The sequence below is a fragment of the Chenopodium album genome, chromosome 10, assembly GCF_948465745.1.
Source record: "Chenopodium album chromosome 10, dcCheAlbu1.1, whole genome shotgun sequence".
Taxonomy (NCBI): domain Eukaryota; kingdom Viridiplantae; phylum Streptophyta; class Magnoliopsida; order Caryophyllales; family Amaranthaceae; genus Chenopodium; species Chenopodium album.
This window is the reverse complement of record NC_137843.1, coordinates 60326079-60343285: the sequence shown is the minus strand read 5'-3', so window position 1 is coordinate 60343285 and position 17207 is coordinate 60326079. Positions and strand designations below refer to the sequence as shown.

At 31.9% G+C, this 17207-nt stretch overlaps 1 pseudogene; it reads left to right on the top strand.

Annotated features, from left to right (window-relative positions):
- Positions 1–2435: 2435 nt before the first annotated feature.
- Positions 2436–11822, top strand: LOC145564414 (short-chain dehydrogenase TIC 32, chloroplastic-like; annotated as a pseudogene).
- The last annotated feature ends 5385 nt before the right edge of the window (positions 11823–17207 follow it).

The following is a 17207-nucleotide window of genomic DNA, read 5'->3' as shown; positions in this document are numbered from 1 at the left end:
TTGTTTCTACTGTAGGTCTTACTCGTGTTTTCTATCTTGTGCAACCTCGTCCTTATGTGTCACAGATTAATCCGATTCGATTTTATCTGAAGTAACTCAATTCGAAATGATTTGACATACTATGCAGTAACCTGATTCATACACATGAAAATGTTATTGTTAAAAATGTTATATTGATTATTGACCTGAAATTGTAAGATACAGAATATTTCGTACGGAGTATGTAATAATGCTACGTATACAAAATACAAAATGTAACTTGGTGACATTTGCTTTGTCCTTTTAATATTTCATTTCATATTTATCATTTGTTGTTAAAGCAAAATTTACCATTTATATATACTTCAACTATAGAGTAGTATGTTTACTATTTAAACACATGTCGCATTAAGTCAAGTCTAAGCAATCTTAATTCAATCATTTTAATAGTCAATATACTCTAGGTGAGTCAATGAGCCAAGTTTGAGTTAGGTTGTTAGTTTATATGGCTAACTCTTACCCATAGTTAAGAGTATTAGCATAAAACATAGCATAAAGATTTCTTAGTATTACAAATTTGTTGCGTTATGAATCTCTTTTTATGTGAGAAGCCCATTTTATTGGAACCCTATTTAGAAACAACTTACTACTTACATATTCTATAGTTAAATTGTTCAACCGTCGGGGTATTTTTGATTTTTTAAAAGTAAGAAAAATGAAAGCATTAGGAAACCCTCCTTTCGAAGGGAATTCCTAATGGCTAATGCATCTGAAGAAAGAATGAGTAATAAAGAAGAATTATTACAAGGCATAATATCCATACTATCACTAAGGACACTAACTAAATAACCAACATTAACAATCCAGTCTGCTGCTTGATTCGCTCCTAATAGATATATCGAATACTCCAATTGTCGAACTTGTTGAGAAGATATTGATATATGTGATTATATGCTCAATTTTCCATGAAACTGACCAGATGTCTTTAATAGAGTTGATTACTAAGAGGTTGTCACCTTCAATATGAATGTTTCTAACTCCATGCTCGAGAGCGAGAAGAATACCTTTGTGAAGCGATATAGCTTCCGTTATGAAGATCTTAGTAATGCCGAGGTTAAAAGTGTGTGCTCTAGTAAGTGACCCGCTGCTGTATCTAATGATGACCTTTGCCGCTGCTGAGCTGTCGAGAATCGAACCGTCAAAATTCTGTTTATAGAAATTGGTTGCAGGACGAAGAATGAGGGGATCTTTAACATGTCATAAGTATATAACTATTACAAAATTGTTGGGCTATGATCCCATCTTATTAGAAGAAGCCCATTTAATTTGAGAGCAAAATATTACAAAATTGTTGGGTTATGATCCCTTCTTATTAGAAGAAGCCCATTTAATTTGAGAGCTAAATCTTTGAGAAGTTTCTTTGTTTACTTTTGGAGTATTCTTATATCTTGTGTGTCGAGTAACTAGAAGTCTAGAAGTAAATTTTGATAGATGACCAAAAAAAAAAAAAAAAAAAAAAAAACAAGATGAGTGAGGAAAAAAAGAAAATACATATAATATTTCAAGCACCTCTAGTTTAACGGTGTGTTTGGATAACAAATGAGGAAAGAATTGAAGGGAATTGGAAGGAAGAGAAATTGAGCGATTAAATTGTAGGAAATTGATTCCTCCATCAATAGAGAGATTTGGAAGAAAAACTCACTTTTCCTTCCCCTTTCTTTATCCTTCCCCTTTCTTTATCCAAACACACTGTAAGTTTATTTATGGTCTAGTTTTGCTCAAATTAAGACGAGTAAATTTACTATACTTCACAAGAGTTAACTACTTAATAATAAATGAAAGTTAATGAATGACAAGACCTTCATCAAAATTAAAAAGGAAAAATTGGCATCAACACTCTTAATTATAGCTTGAGTGCAACCAACATGACAACACCCTGAACTTTAACTGAAAAAATACTTGAAAACATTACCGAAAATAAAAAAAATTACAACCAAATATTATATACAAATCAAATCATTCCTTCAAATCATGATTTTTTTTTTCCTAGTACGAAGTATATATTGAAAAAATACTTTATGTACTAAAAAAAGTATATAAGCTAGAAATGTGTCAACAGTGCATGTAGCTATAGTGTAATACAAGTACGTGTTAATATAGATATACTCATACATTATTATAATCAAATAATATTAGTGATTAATTAAAATACAGGTGAAAAATGTAACACTACGTAATAATTATTTAAGTCAACGATACAAGCAACAGTTGATGAAAGTAACATGCAGTCATGCACGCAGCAGGCTAAGCTTAGTAAGCTAGCTAGTTGCCTAGTTGTATGTTGGATTTGTTTAAAGGCATCATAGACGTTGTTGGAAATTGGAATTATCATTTCTAAGAACACCCTCAATAACATGACCTGCTAATTTAACACTCAATCAAGAGAATTAATCAAAATGTGGTTTTTTGGAAGAAATAATTCATCTCGATTTTCTGGGTCTTCTACAGCAGAAGACGTTACACTTGGGATCGATGGTGCTGGACTCACTGCCATAGTTACAGGTACTTTTTACTCGATCTGTTTTTTTATTCTACTATATGATGCTCGGATCGTCGTAATAAATCTATTCACTTTGTTTCCTTTTGTTTGTCCTATTTTCCATTTTACGCATCTGATTACTTGAGTATGTTTTTTCATATATAAAATAGATGAACACTGCACGCTTATATATAGTCAAAACGGAATCGATTGATCCGCAATCTGCAGGAGCATCGAGTGGCATTGGTGCTGAAACATCACGAGTTCTTGCTTTACGCGGTGTTCATGTTATCATGGTGGATAAGAACATGGCTGCTGGAACAAAAATTAGGACTAAAATACTCGAAGAAACTCCGAGGGCTAAGGTTGATAATATGGAGTTGGATTTAAGCTCAATGGCATCTATTAGAAAATTTGCATCAGAATTCAAGTCCCTTAATCATCCCTTGAACATTCTTATGTAAGAAAACCATCCATATAGTATTATCTTTTCCTTGAGTCTATCTTATCATAGATTTCTAGTTACAATGTACGTTGTAACAACATTTTTCCCCTTTATTTTTTTAGAAACAATGCAGGAGTTTTTGGCTGCTCTTTTACTCTCTCAAAAGACAAAATAGAAATGCAATTTGCAATTAATTATTTGGGTAAGCACTCAAGCTAGCTAAATTAACCTTGATATATCCATGATGTTATTTATGCTTATTTGGGTTAGGATCTTGTTAACGAGCGCCTCGGGGCGTTAAATAAAGAATAATTATATTGGTTGAAATGGTATTAAGTTAGGAATGCATGACAAAATCACGCGTCGTTCGGTGTAATTAATGTTAATTTTACTCTAATATTTCCACTTTAATTCTCTTATCTAACGCCCCGAGAGCACTCATTAGCTTTTGCCTTTGGGTTATTATCATTTGCATGTCATTTTCTACTGACAAATCTACTGTTAAACATTCGTAGTTGTAGACCTTGTAGTTTACTTTTACTCAAATTTCAATTCAACAGGTGAATTATTCCGCAAGAGGTGAATTATACAGAGTAATCATAATAATGTAGAATTAGTTAGCAAATGACATTAGAATTAATTTAGATCAAACTAATAACTAGACCTTGAGCTAGTAAAAGGTTGGAGTTCCTTCACTTCCGACGATATCCACTTGTTAATATGTACTCGTACTAACCCTTTTCTTAATCATAATAAAACGGTGTGAATCAAATGTCTATTGATGTTTTGGTAGGCAAATTAATAATTTATTGTACCTACTTCCTCTTTCAATTAATATAAATCCAATTTTTTCTGCAATTAATACTGTACTGTACTAACCCTTTTCTTTATTTTGAAACGTGACAAAACTTTTCTGTACAAACGAATAAATTAAATGCAAAATTTGAGCAAATGATTTGCAAAAACAGTACAAGTTTCATTTTCACGTATTAATTGTACTTTATTTCCTTGATACAGTTGGAAGTTGGTACATAGGATGATAGGAAACAAGATATTTATGAGCTAAGTTAGCTCAATACAAGCAACAATTAAAAGGCTGAAACAAGCAGAGTAACATAGCCTATTTAATTAATAAGATCAATAATAGCCGAAGACATAATAATCAAAATGTGTTGTTTTGGAAAAAAGAATAATTCATCTGGATTTTCCGGGTCTTCAACAGCAGAAGAAGTTACACATGGAATCGATGGTACCGGCCTCACTGCCATTGTCACAGGTACGGTCCATTTTTCAATTCATGTTTTGACAGGAAAATTATTAATTTTTTCGTGTGCTTGATACAAACTTATCGATTTAACTATGTCTTGTACGTATATAGGAGCATCAAGTGGCCTGGGTGCAGAAACAACGTGTAGAATTGGGTTTCTATTGCTATAGGTCACATGCTCTGCTTGTGATATTTTCTCTGTTTTGTATTTTGTCTTTTTCTAGTGTCCTGTCCTTTTGTAATTGTTTGGTAATTTCTTGGTGTGCTGTCCTAGGTTAGAATCATCATAGGGATTTGTAGAGCAGCCATATATATATGATGTAGAGGGGTGAGCGCAGCTTTGTAACACACAAAAATATCAGTGAAAATACTGATAAAAATCAATGAAATTGAATGCAGCAATTCTGCTGTAAAAACACCTTGAAGAATTTTTCTTTTCATGGTATCAGAGCAGTAAACGCTCAAAATCAACAAAATTTTCTTTTTTTTTTTTGAACAAAAGATTCAATCTTTGAAGTCTCATTATGCCTGAGAGTAATGAGAACGATGGAACCCAAACTGGAAATACATATGCAGATCCATACTACTTGGCGAATTCTGACCATAGTAGTTCCAATCAGCAACTCGGTATCATCATTTTTAATGGTGAAAATTATCTGAACTGGACCAGAAGCATAAGAATGGCATTGGGATCAAGAAACAAGCTTGGTTACATTGATGGAAAGCTGAAGAAACCAAACCCAGGTCATGCTGATTATGGGAAATGGTACAGGAATGACAATGCTGTGAGGGGTTGGATACTTGCTTCCATGACAAATAGTCTTGCTGAGAGTCTAATTTATTTAGACACAGCTAAAGAACTCTGGGATGAAGTGAAGGAGAGATATGGGCAAACAAATGCTCCGCTTTTGTATCAGCTTAAGAAGGAGTTGAGTGATCTAAAGCAAGAAAATCAAGCTGTTGGGAATTTTTACTGCAAGCTGAAAAATTTATGGGATCACATATCTTCTATAGAAGGCATACCTGAGTGCACTTGTGGTGCAATGACCAAGTGTACCTACAATATGATGAAGAAGCTAGCAGATGCAGAGTCTCTCAACAAACTGATTCAGTTTCTGATGGCCTTGAATGAGGGATTTGAAAATATAAGAGGAAGCATTCTTGCTATGGAGCCACTGCCACCCGTGAATAGAGCATTTCATCTTGTGCAACAACAAGAGAAACAAAAGGAAATCACTGGAAATATGCAAAGTACCAGTGAAATGAGTGCAATGAATGTGAAGAAACAACCTGTCAACACTTGGCAGAAGAGAGAGTCTAAGGAAGCAAAAATGAAGAAAGTGTTACTATTGTGGTATGAGGGGACACCTTAGAGAAGGGTGCTTTCAGCTCAATGGATTTCCAGATTGGTTCAAAAATCCACCAAAAGGGAAATGAAATCAGAAGACAGCAGCAAATGCAGGGAAAGAAAATGCAGAACATGCCGGTGAAACTCCTCTTGACAAGAACTTTGAGCAGGGTGAATCGAGTGGAACTAAACCAGATGCTAATCTGATTTCCACTCTGGTGCAGGAGGTAATGAAAGCTATGAGTGACAAACAACACATGGAAAACTTTGCAGGTAATCTCTTAGCCTCAAATGTAGGGCATTACTTTCAAGTTTTTGATCCAGGAAGTTGGATTGTTGATTCTGGTGCATCAGACCATATGGTAGGAAATAGGAATTTATTTCACACCATAAAACTCTTAGATTATCCAATAAAGGTAGGCCTTCCTGATGGTCAAGTGAAAAATGTGAAGGAAATAGGAACAGTTAGATTAACTGCCAGAATTATGTTGAAAAACGTATTGTTACTTCCTGATTTCAAACACAACTTGATGTCAGTAAGCAAATTAATAGAGGACGATGTGTGTTTGGTAAATTTTAATAAAGATGGGTGTGTAATACAGGACCCTATCAGTAAGGAAGTGATTGCTCGAGGAAAAATAGAAGAAGGGCTTTACAGATTGAGTTTTGGGAAGAATGAAGTGAAGAATAGCTCAAGTAATAGTGCTAGCAGTAGCAATAATGTAGTGAGTGATATGAAACAGAACTTGAGTATTTTACATGCTAGATTGGGACATGTATCTTTGTCTAAGATGAAACATTTGAGTTTTTGTGATTGTAAAAACTTAAGTGAATATTTTTGTGATACTTGTTGTGTTGCTAAACATCACAGACTTCCTTTTAAACCGAGTAATTCTATTGCTAGCAAAGTTTTTGAGCTGATTCATGTAGATTTGTGGGGACCTTATAAGGTCAAAAATATTACAGGTGCTTCTTATTTTCTGACTATAGTAGATGACTATAGCAGAGCTACTTGGACACATCTTATGTCCAATAAAGAATAGGTGAAAGGGATTTTGAATAATTTCTTAAACTTTGCTGAAAATCAGTATGGCAGCAAAGTAAAAATCGTGAGAAGTGACAATGGGACAGAAATTTTTCAACAGGAATGTGGAAAAATCTTAGGAGAAAGAGGAATTCTACACCAAAGAAGTATAGTAGGTGTTCCACAGTAGAATGGAAGAGTAGAGAGAAAACATAGGTTTCTCTTAGAAACAGCAAGAGCCATCAGGCTTCATGCAGGTTTACCCAAGTATTTTTGGGGAGAATGTATTCTAGGAGCAACTTATCTCATTAATTTGCTTCATAGTTCAGTGCTGGGATGGAAGACTCCCTTTGAGAAGTTGAACAAAAGGAAACCTCAATATGGACATCTAAGAGTCATTGGATGTTTGTGTTATGGGTTACCTACAATAAAGAAGGGTGACAAATTTGAAGAAAAGGGAATCAGATCAGTCCTACTTGGATACCCTTATGGACAGAAGGGATACAAGTTATTTGATCTTCAGAAAAGAAAATATATATGTGCAGAGATGTGAAGTTTCAAGAAGATATATTTCCCTTTCTTACTAAGAAAGGTAATGTATATCAGAATATGCAAAAGCAAGTGATAATGCCCCAGCTAGTTTCCGAAGTGGAGGAAGTAAGGATGGGTGAAAACTCGATACATCAAGAAAGTGTAGAGAGTTTGGATGTGTTGCAAACAGATGAGTCAACTTCACCAGATCATGTTGAGCAAATCTCTGATGGTGTCCTCAATTCGACAGGAAGTATTGAGGATTCTATGGGAAACACTCAAATCTAGAATACTGAAGATGAACCTCAAGGTGTTAGAAGATCAGAGAGGGAAAGAACACTTTCAACTAAGTTGAAAGATTATGTATACAAGCTACCAGGAGTTCAGATTCAATCAGAGTCTCTTGCAATCCATACTGTAAAAGAAATGCAGAAGCACTCGCCCAAGTATGTTGCTAGTATGAGCAATATGGTGAAGGTGGTAGAGCCAGAAAGATATGAGCAAGCTCAAGGACATCCGGGATGGGAAAATGCTATGAAAGAAGAATTTGATGCAATGGAAAGGAATGGAACCTGGAATATGGTAGATCTACCTCAAGGAAAGAAGGCAATAGACTCAAAATGGGTTTATAAAGTGAAATGTGACAGAGATGGAAATGTTGTTAGATTGAAGGCAAGAATAGTAGTAAGAGGTGACAAGCAAATTAAAGGGAAAGACTATCACCATACCTTTTCCCCTACAGCAAAACTCAGCACAGTTAGGATTTTGATTGCTCTTGCTACAATCAAAAACTGGAAGCTTCAGCATTTGGACGTAAATAATGCTTTTTTGCATGGGTTTCTTGAAGAAGAAATCTACATGAAGCCACCAAAGGGGTACGAGAAAGGTGAACCAGGCCAAGTTTGCAAGTTAGTGAGAAGTATCTATGGTCTCAAACAAGCTTCGAGAGCATGGAACTGTGCGCTGAAGAGTTTTCTCATAAGACATGGATATAAACAGTCTAAGAAGGACTATTCCATGTTCACAAAGGAACAAGATGGGAAACAAGCTATCATTTTAGCATATGTTGATGATTTGTTGATTACCGGAGACAACTTGGAAGAAATAGAAAGATTGAAAGATAATTTAGACTCTGAGTTCACCATTAAGGATCTTGGAGAATTGAGATTCTTTATTGGAATTGAAATAGACAGAAATGAACATGGTACTTTGTTGAATCAAAGAAAATACATACTTGATATACTCAAGAATGTTGGCATGGAAGATTGCAAGACAGCAAAATTCCCTTTTCCAAAAGGAATGAGGCTGTCTACTGAGACAGGAGAAATCCTTGCAGACCCGGAGATTTACAGAAGAATTGTTGGGAAGTTGTTGTATTTAAATATTACCAGACCAGACATATCATATTCAGTACAACAACTATCCCAATTCATGCATTGCCCCAGAAAACCTCATCTACAAGCAGCATTACACGTGATCAGATACTTGAAAGGAACCATGGATTGGGGATTATATTATCCAAGAAATTCAGAATTGAAGATTGAAGGATATTCAGATGCAGATTGGGGAAGTTGTGCCTTTAGTGCACGATCTCTTACTGGCTATTGCATTTTCGTTGGAAAGTGCCTTGTTTCCTGGAAGACAAAGAAGCAAAAGACTGTATCGAAATCATCCACAGAAGCTGAATACAGAAGTATGTCTCACACCACAAGTGAACTTGTGTGGGTGGATGATATTCTGCAAAATCTTTGTGTCAGTGTTCCAAAACCAATTTTCTTACATTGTGACAACAAATCAGCTGAGCACATAGGTCAAAATCCCATCTTTCATGAAAGAACAAAGCACCTCAACATTGATTGTCATTATGTGAGGGAACATATTGAAGCAGGTTTTTTGGATACCATTCATGTTCAATCGAAACAGCAGCTTGCAGATCTCATGACAAAATCCTTAAGTCAGCAGCAACATAATTTTCTTTCTTTCAAGTTGGGACTTGTGACTGAACCCAAGCTCCAACTTGAGGGAGGGGGGGGGGGGGGGATGTAGAATTGGGTTTCTATTGCTATAGGTCACATGCTCTGCTTGTGATATTTTCTCTGTTTTGTATTTTGTCTTTTTCTAGTGCCCTGTCCTTTTGTAATTGGTTGGTAATTTCTTGGTGTGCTGTCCTAGGTTAGAATCATCCTAGGGATTTGTAGAGCAGCCATATATATATGATGTAGAGGGGTGAGCGCAGCTTTGTAACACACAAAAATATCAGTGAAAATACTGATAAAAATCAATGAAATTGAATGCAGCAATTCTGCTGTAAAAACACCTTGAAGAATTTTTCTTTTCACAACGCGTGTTCTTGCTTTACGTGGTGTTCATGTTATAATGGCGATTAGGAATATTGCTAATGGAAAAGAAATCAGGGCTAAAATACTTAATGAAGTTTCGAGTGCTAAAATTGATATTATGGAGTTAGATTTGAGCTCCATGGCATCAGTAAGAAAATTTGCATCAGATTACAAGTCCTCTAATTTTCCCTTAAACATCTTAATGTAAGAACTTTGGTGTCATGAAACATACACTACTACCTAATTAAGTTTTAATTTGTTAAAGGAAACTACTACTACTACTTCCGATTTTTTTTAGTTGCAACTTTGGAATATTTTATATCTCACAAATAATATCCCAAAGTTGCAACTAAAAAAAATCAGAGGTATGGTAGTTCATTATGTTGATTTTTCGCGGGTTATTTCTTAGAAACAATGCCGGAGTGTGTGCACCCCCTATTGCTCTCTCCAAAGACAACATAGAGCTGCAATTCGCGACAAATCACTTGGGTGAGTCATGAGTGTTCTTTCAGCTATCAGTCGTTTAGATTAAAGATTTAGGGCGTTTCTTAGATACTCTAAGCAATTAGTTTATAACAGGTTATTATAATTTTACAGGTCATTTTCTTCTAACACATCTTTTGTTGGACACTATGAAAAACACTGCACTAGAAAGTGGTAAGAAGGGGAGGATTGTTATTGTTTCATCTGTAGCTCATCGACTCGCAATTTGTGGAGGAATTCGTTTTGATAGGCTAATCAATTCATCAGGGTGATTCATCAATTTCTTACATATATTGATATTATAAAATAAAAAACTGGTATGGAGTGTTATATAATATATTGTTAGATTCGTCACAAATTCTATTTTCATAATATAATTTTGTTACAATTTTTACTAATAGACAGTTAAAGATATTAATTAATGGTTAAAATTACATCTTAGCAAATGTGCTGATCAAACTGATGCATTTAAAAAAAAAAACAAATGGAGTATATTGTTAATTAATTATTGTACCACTTGCCTTATAAAGAAGTTTTACAAACATTGCATTATGTCAATTTTAGAAAACAAATACTTCGGTTCACAGTGTAAACACTCAATATAGTCTTACTTTTAACACTTGAATCTTTAATCTTTATTAATTTATGTTTACATCACATGAGTAATTTTGTACTTTTACCCCTCTCTCTATTTCTTTTTCCCACTACTTAAAAAAAATGTCCAAACTCTATAGTGCAATAATAAAAAATAAATAAATAAATAAATAAAACATTATGAAGAGGTCTTGTTTAATTCACCTTATTTTTGCTTATCTGAACTTTAATTTGATCTTATCTTACTGTCTAATTTGACCAAACTTTGACTTAAAGTGTATGATAATCTGAAAGGAAAAAATATATCAAGTGAGATCTTGTTAGATTCGTAATAATGTGTATTTTATTAATATGTAATTTTCATAATTTTTTTCATTATGAAATTAAAGATATTTAGCGATAAAAAATTGCACATAAAACGATGATCTGATCGGGTTATATTTTCTGATCTGATGTGATCTGAACTTATTATTTCTGAAATAAGTAAAAATAAGTTAAACTAAATAAGGCCTTATACTAATGAAACCTTCATCGGCTCGTTTGTATAGGCTTAGTAGTTGTTAATATGCAGGCAGAGTGGTCTTTTTGGATATTTCCAATCAAAACTCAACCAATAATTTGCATGCTAACGAGCTAGCAAGACGTTTCAAGGTAGTCCTTTCCTTGTCAATAACCGGCCATTATTAGCCCCTTTACTGGCAATTATCTAATGTCCATTCGTAGTTATATTAACTGTATTTTCTAATTTGATAAACAGAATGACAAGGTTCAGATAACTGCTAATTCTCTTCATCCTGGAGCAATATATACAAATATTTTCCGCTATAAAACCTTTTTAAACCGTAAGTTTTTCTTTCCTATTCCAATGCAAATTAGCTTTACTCGATCTTGTACATTCTACTTGAGATGGTTTTAAAAATACACTGCTTAAATTGAACAGGCGGTTTTCATATGCTTAGCAAGTTTATCTTCAAAGATGTACATCAAGTAAGTTACCTTAAACCACAAACCAATTTCGATCATGAAAACCACACCTAGCTTACAATCATAAGCGCGATATAGAGTTATAGCTCATATATATCGATCTTCTAATGATGATCTAAAATTATTATAGGGAGCAGCAACAACATGTTATGTGGCTTTGCACCCAGATGTGGAAGGCATAAGTGGTGAATATTTCAGCGACTGTAAAGTAGCCAAGCCTTCTAAGCTATCTCAAGATATCACTTTGGCGCGGAAGTTGTGGGATTTTACCATGGATTTGATCAAATAATGTGTCATGGAACACCCAACTTAATTATAGTTGAACTGTGGCTCGATGTACGTATATGGATTTTATTTTGGAGGCTATCCCGCCTGATCCATCACCTTGATAAATAAAATATGTAAATAATTGTGGGTATATTTTATGGAATCCACATTTTATTGAAAAATAATTGACGTGATGTTTACATAATTGTGGGGTATATATTTATTTACTTATGTATCCTTATTAATGTTAATTGCCTATTTTTTAACTCTTAATAATATTGTGCGGATATTTATACCTTTAAATATATTCTTTACGAGGGGAGGTGATACACATACAATTGTTGTATGTGGACCAAACATACAACACCATTTAAAAATTGACAACTCATCATTAACTAAAAAAATTAAGAGGGAAAATTAAGAGGGAAACATTTTTGGTTTTTGACGCCATTTACCAGAAAAAGGCGGGACAAATTTCATTGGCACCAAATAATCTTTCCTTTACTAAAGAAATATTTTACGTTACTAAAAAGTACAATTTTGTTACCAGAAAAAATAATGTCATAGTCAGCGTCATTAATGAAGAGAGATGTTTATTTTAAAAATCGAATAATACTTCATTTGACGATATTTAACAAACTACAAATCAAAAAATTATTCTAAAAATATAAATGAAATTATTTTTAAATAATCTTTTTATAGACATCCATACTAATATATTTTCGAAAATGTTATGAAATTGGACAATTCTAACCTTACTATATTTTGTTATTTTATTAATAAGTGTTACTAATTTGTCATTATTGTTACTATAAAAATTTCAAACATACCAAAAAATTACACAGATTATATTTTTATTACATATAAAGTAACCGTATAAAATCAATTATCAAGTGTTGTACTGATTAATTCTTATATTGGAGAGTTTAATTCAATCGTTAAAGGTTCAAATCAAACAGTTAATAGTTAAAATGAAAACACGAAAGGTTTCACACAATTTATTATCACTTATTGTTAAATACTCTCGTGTGTTTATAACTTATCTCGTTAAACATAATCTTGCATTATGATCATTTTTTTTTTGAAAAATTACATATTAGAAAGTGCTATTTAATGAATTTTTATTTGATAATCACATAAGATATATACATAGTTCCAGATAATATTTTTCTAAACTTTCTTAACTAGTTTATGTGGGAGATTAGAAAATTGATAATGACTCATATGAAGGTTAAATTAGTTTTCGCATAGCATGATATAATCAATAATTGTTGTATGTACTAACATTCAACATTACTTTGCCATTTTATTTGTAAACATCTAAATTTGAAATATTATTGAGACATTTGAGAGTTACAATCTAAGTATAGTAATATTTAAAAGATAGATTTGAAGATTTAAATAAAGTATCTAAGAGTTTAAATCGAATCATGATTGGTTACATACACACAATATAATTTTTGTTGTCACTATTGCTCAATATCTCATGTGTTTACGACTTATTTCTTTAATAATAAGTTAGTTGTTACTTTTCTGTTAAAAAAAAGTTGTTACTAAAAAAAGTAACATCTATGCATAGAATATATAGTTTTCAATACTATACTTTCGTTCTTTTGTTACCAGATTATTATGTGATCAAGGATACTACAATAATAATACATTGTGATTAATTAAGGATGGGATCCGAACTAGGTACCAAATTGAATGTGTAACAATTTATAAGCGGTGTGTTAGTAGCTTATATTGCGAGATATTCACCATATACTTACGGTTTCACATCAATGGCTATTATTGATGTAAAACTCGATTACTGTTTACTATTTACATATTCATCTTTATTTCTTATGACTTTATTTTCATTGACCGTGTCTATTTCACATCAAATATAACTCTAAACATTTTTCACCTCTTTTTCTTGGACATAAAACAAATTCAAACAAAAATATTACACATGATTAATGTTGCTTTATTTTCTAACGATCAATGTTTTTTATCTAGTAAAATTATTAAAGTATAAATTGATAACTTTGAAAGTTATAATTTTGTATAGTTTTCAAAGTTTGAAAATTTATTTAGAATTATATTCAATATACCAATGTATTACGTACTAAATAATTATATATTTATAATTTTCTTTTTGGGTTTTCTTGTTACTACAAAATAATAGTGTATATATAAAATATAACTTGCTCATCACAAGATTTAAGATATTAATATTTGTTACTATATTTGCAAATATCAATTTGAGGGTAAGGACAAATAAAAGTTGAATGAAAGGTAGCTTATATTCTTGTGATGGATCGAACGTGGAGACAATGTTTCGTTGGTGCAAATTTATGTTCAGCATTAGTAACCAAGATTGTAGGATGAACACCATGAATTTTTTTTTTTTTATAATAAGTATTGCTACATCGGTTTAAGATATTTGGTTAACAACATAACTGCTTGTGTTACTAAATAATTTACTTGTGTTACTAAATAAATTAATAAGTTGAAGTGCTTGATATTATTGAGGTATTTTGACATTTTTGTCGACCTTATACATTTTTCAGCCATTGATGAGGTCCTTCAACACACCATTATTTCTGTTAACGAATATGACTTAGACTATTTTGTGACTTTAATAATTATTGTATTTATAAAATAATCCAAAATCAATAGAAAACAGGAAGAAGAAGAAGAAGATGGTCATTCAATAGTTCAATTGAAATTAAAAAGGGTAGAACACCTATTTTAATAGTTGTAGATGATTAAATGATGAAGATTAACTCAATTAAATCACAAATTATATCACACAGTATCTTATACAAATTATAATTACACGATGATTAATTATATAATTGGAATATACTCCATTTGAACTCCAAAAAATCATGAACCATTTTATCTTTCAATTCCACTTTCAAAAAGTCAATATTGAACCATTTTATTAAACGTTGCTGCTTAAACCTCCAAAACACAATGTTTGATTCAATTATCATCCCACTATAATCCCATACACTAACTTGATAAAAAGTACGGTTGACGAGGTACTTACGATGTGATGTTATCAAATGCAATTATCCTTTTACTATGAATACATAGTCAATATAAGATTTTTCATCAACAAATCTTCATCGTTCTTTCAAAAAAAAAAAAAAAAAAATTCTTCATCATATTTCGATCTTTCATGGCTGCTGTTACTGTTCATAGTATTGAAGAAATGAACAATTTTTTTTTTAAATAGAAATAAAATTTGCATGGGAAATAATACAAAATTTTGAATTTCAAAGTTGAGGATAAACTAGAAATTTATTTGAAATTCAAATAAAATTTCAAATATAGTGGATTTTGGAACCCATTTCACCAACCAATTAAAGATTGACACATCACATTGTATGTGGGGACCACATACAGTGTAGCCTTTTCCTCTTTACGAGTATATATTTTCCTCATCAATGTTTTCAACAACTAAATTTGTTACAAGTACTTTTTTAATTTTTTTTATTTTTACAATTAAAATTATAACTAGTTTGCATATTTGTTACATAAAGTCAAACTAAAAGAGTTCTTTAAATATGACTAGTTACGACATTAGGCCGTTAGCCACCTTATCTCTATATAAGAACCAAAATAATGAAGTTAAATGAAGATAATAATGACATAGTCACACAATTAGAACTCGGAAGTTGGCACCAAGGAAACAAGATATGGTGGTTTTGGAGGACTCCCATCTATTTTTTTTTTTTGGTCAAATTGTCGTCATGTGATTAGGATCGCTTTCAAATTGTTACACTGAAAGCTTATATAATACTATTAAATCTTCAGTGGTACTATCGATCTATGCATACAATTAGTAGAATATATATATATATATATATATATATATATATATATATATATATATATATATATATATATATATATATATATATATATATAGATATAGAGTACCACTACATGTATATATAATACCATTAAATGCTTAGTGGTATTATTTAAGTATCCAATAATACTATTTTAAATTCAGAATATGAATATATTTATGCATATGTGTAATTTCATAAATATCCCTTTTTATACACCAACAAATGCACTGCTATACTCCCTTTAAAATGCCTCGTGATATAGTTTGGCTAACTTATCGTTGAATTAATTATAGGCGTACTGCTTAGTTAAATAAACATTATCAAAGACAATAATTATAGTGGTCTATTTATTATTCTTGCTGTCGCCTGCATTTTAGTTGTCAAAGGACTCAATTTGAGATGACTGAAAATAGTATTCCCAACTCCCAACTAAAAGATAAATAATTAGATACATATGTTTGTTCCCTTTGTTAATTTATTACTTTTCAATTATTTTATACGAGTAGAATTAAAAAAACTTGTTATTTTCACAAATAAGGCCCTGTTTACTTCACCTTAAAAAAATAATATTAAGTAAAAATAATTTCAGTTCAACAAAAATAAGTTCAGTTCAGTAAAATTAATTTCAGTTCAGTAAAATTAATTTCAGTTTAGTAAAATTCAGTTATCTTAAAGAAGAATTATAATGGAAAATCAGTAAAAATAATTTCAGTTCAGCAAAAATAATTTCAGTTCAGTAAAATTAATTTCAGTTCAACAAATATAATTTTGTTTCAGTAAAAATAATTTCAGTTCAGCAAAAATAAGGTGGAGTAAGCGGGGCCTAAATTTTTCTTCATACATACCTAATTCTCAATACAACTATTACGGAGTATCACATGTCAAAACATTAACCTACTCTCAAAGAAATTAATCACATTTACAATATTCATCTTGAAAGTTTGCACCGGCACCTTTCCGTAAACAACTTTAGAGGAGATTGATTTAGGCCCTATATACTCACTTCACCTTATCTTGCTGAACTTAGCTTATTTTTACTTTAAAGTTATATTATTTTATATATATTTTCAAGGTGAACTAAATAGAACCTTAATAATAAACCCGCTCTATCTTTCCCTCGAAAAAAAATAAAATAAAATAATTATACAGTTAGAAGTGGCACAAAGGAAACAAGATATATATTGTCTCTGGTGGTCTAATTGGGCTAACTTATGATTGAATAAATTATAGTTAAATATACATTAAAGGCAGCAGTACGTACGAGCAGCAACTCAATTATGGAGACGTGAAGGTTTGTATTTCATAATCAAGAGCTTGTGGGATCAAACTCCGCTAGAATTACTTTAAGAGTAGGGAAAGAGATCCCAGATCGGGAGGATCTATGAGAAATTCTGACTCGACATGACACTTCTCCTTACCAACCAAAAAAAAAAAACCTCAATCATGTACGATACGTGATCTATTTTTTTTTTTTTTATTGTTTTTGAAAGCAGGGTACGTGGTCTATTTATTATTCCTGCTATCCCATTTCAGTTGTAAAAAACGTGAGACATCCCAAA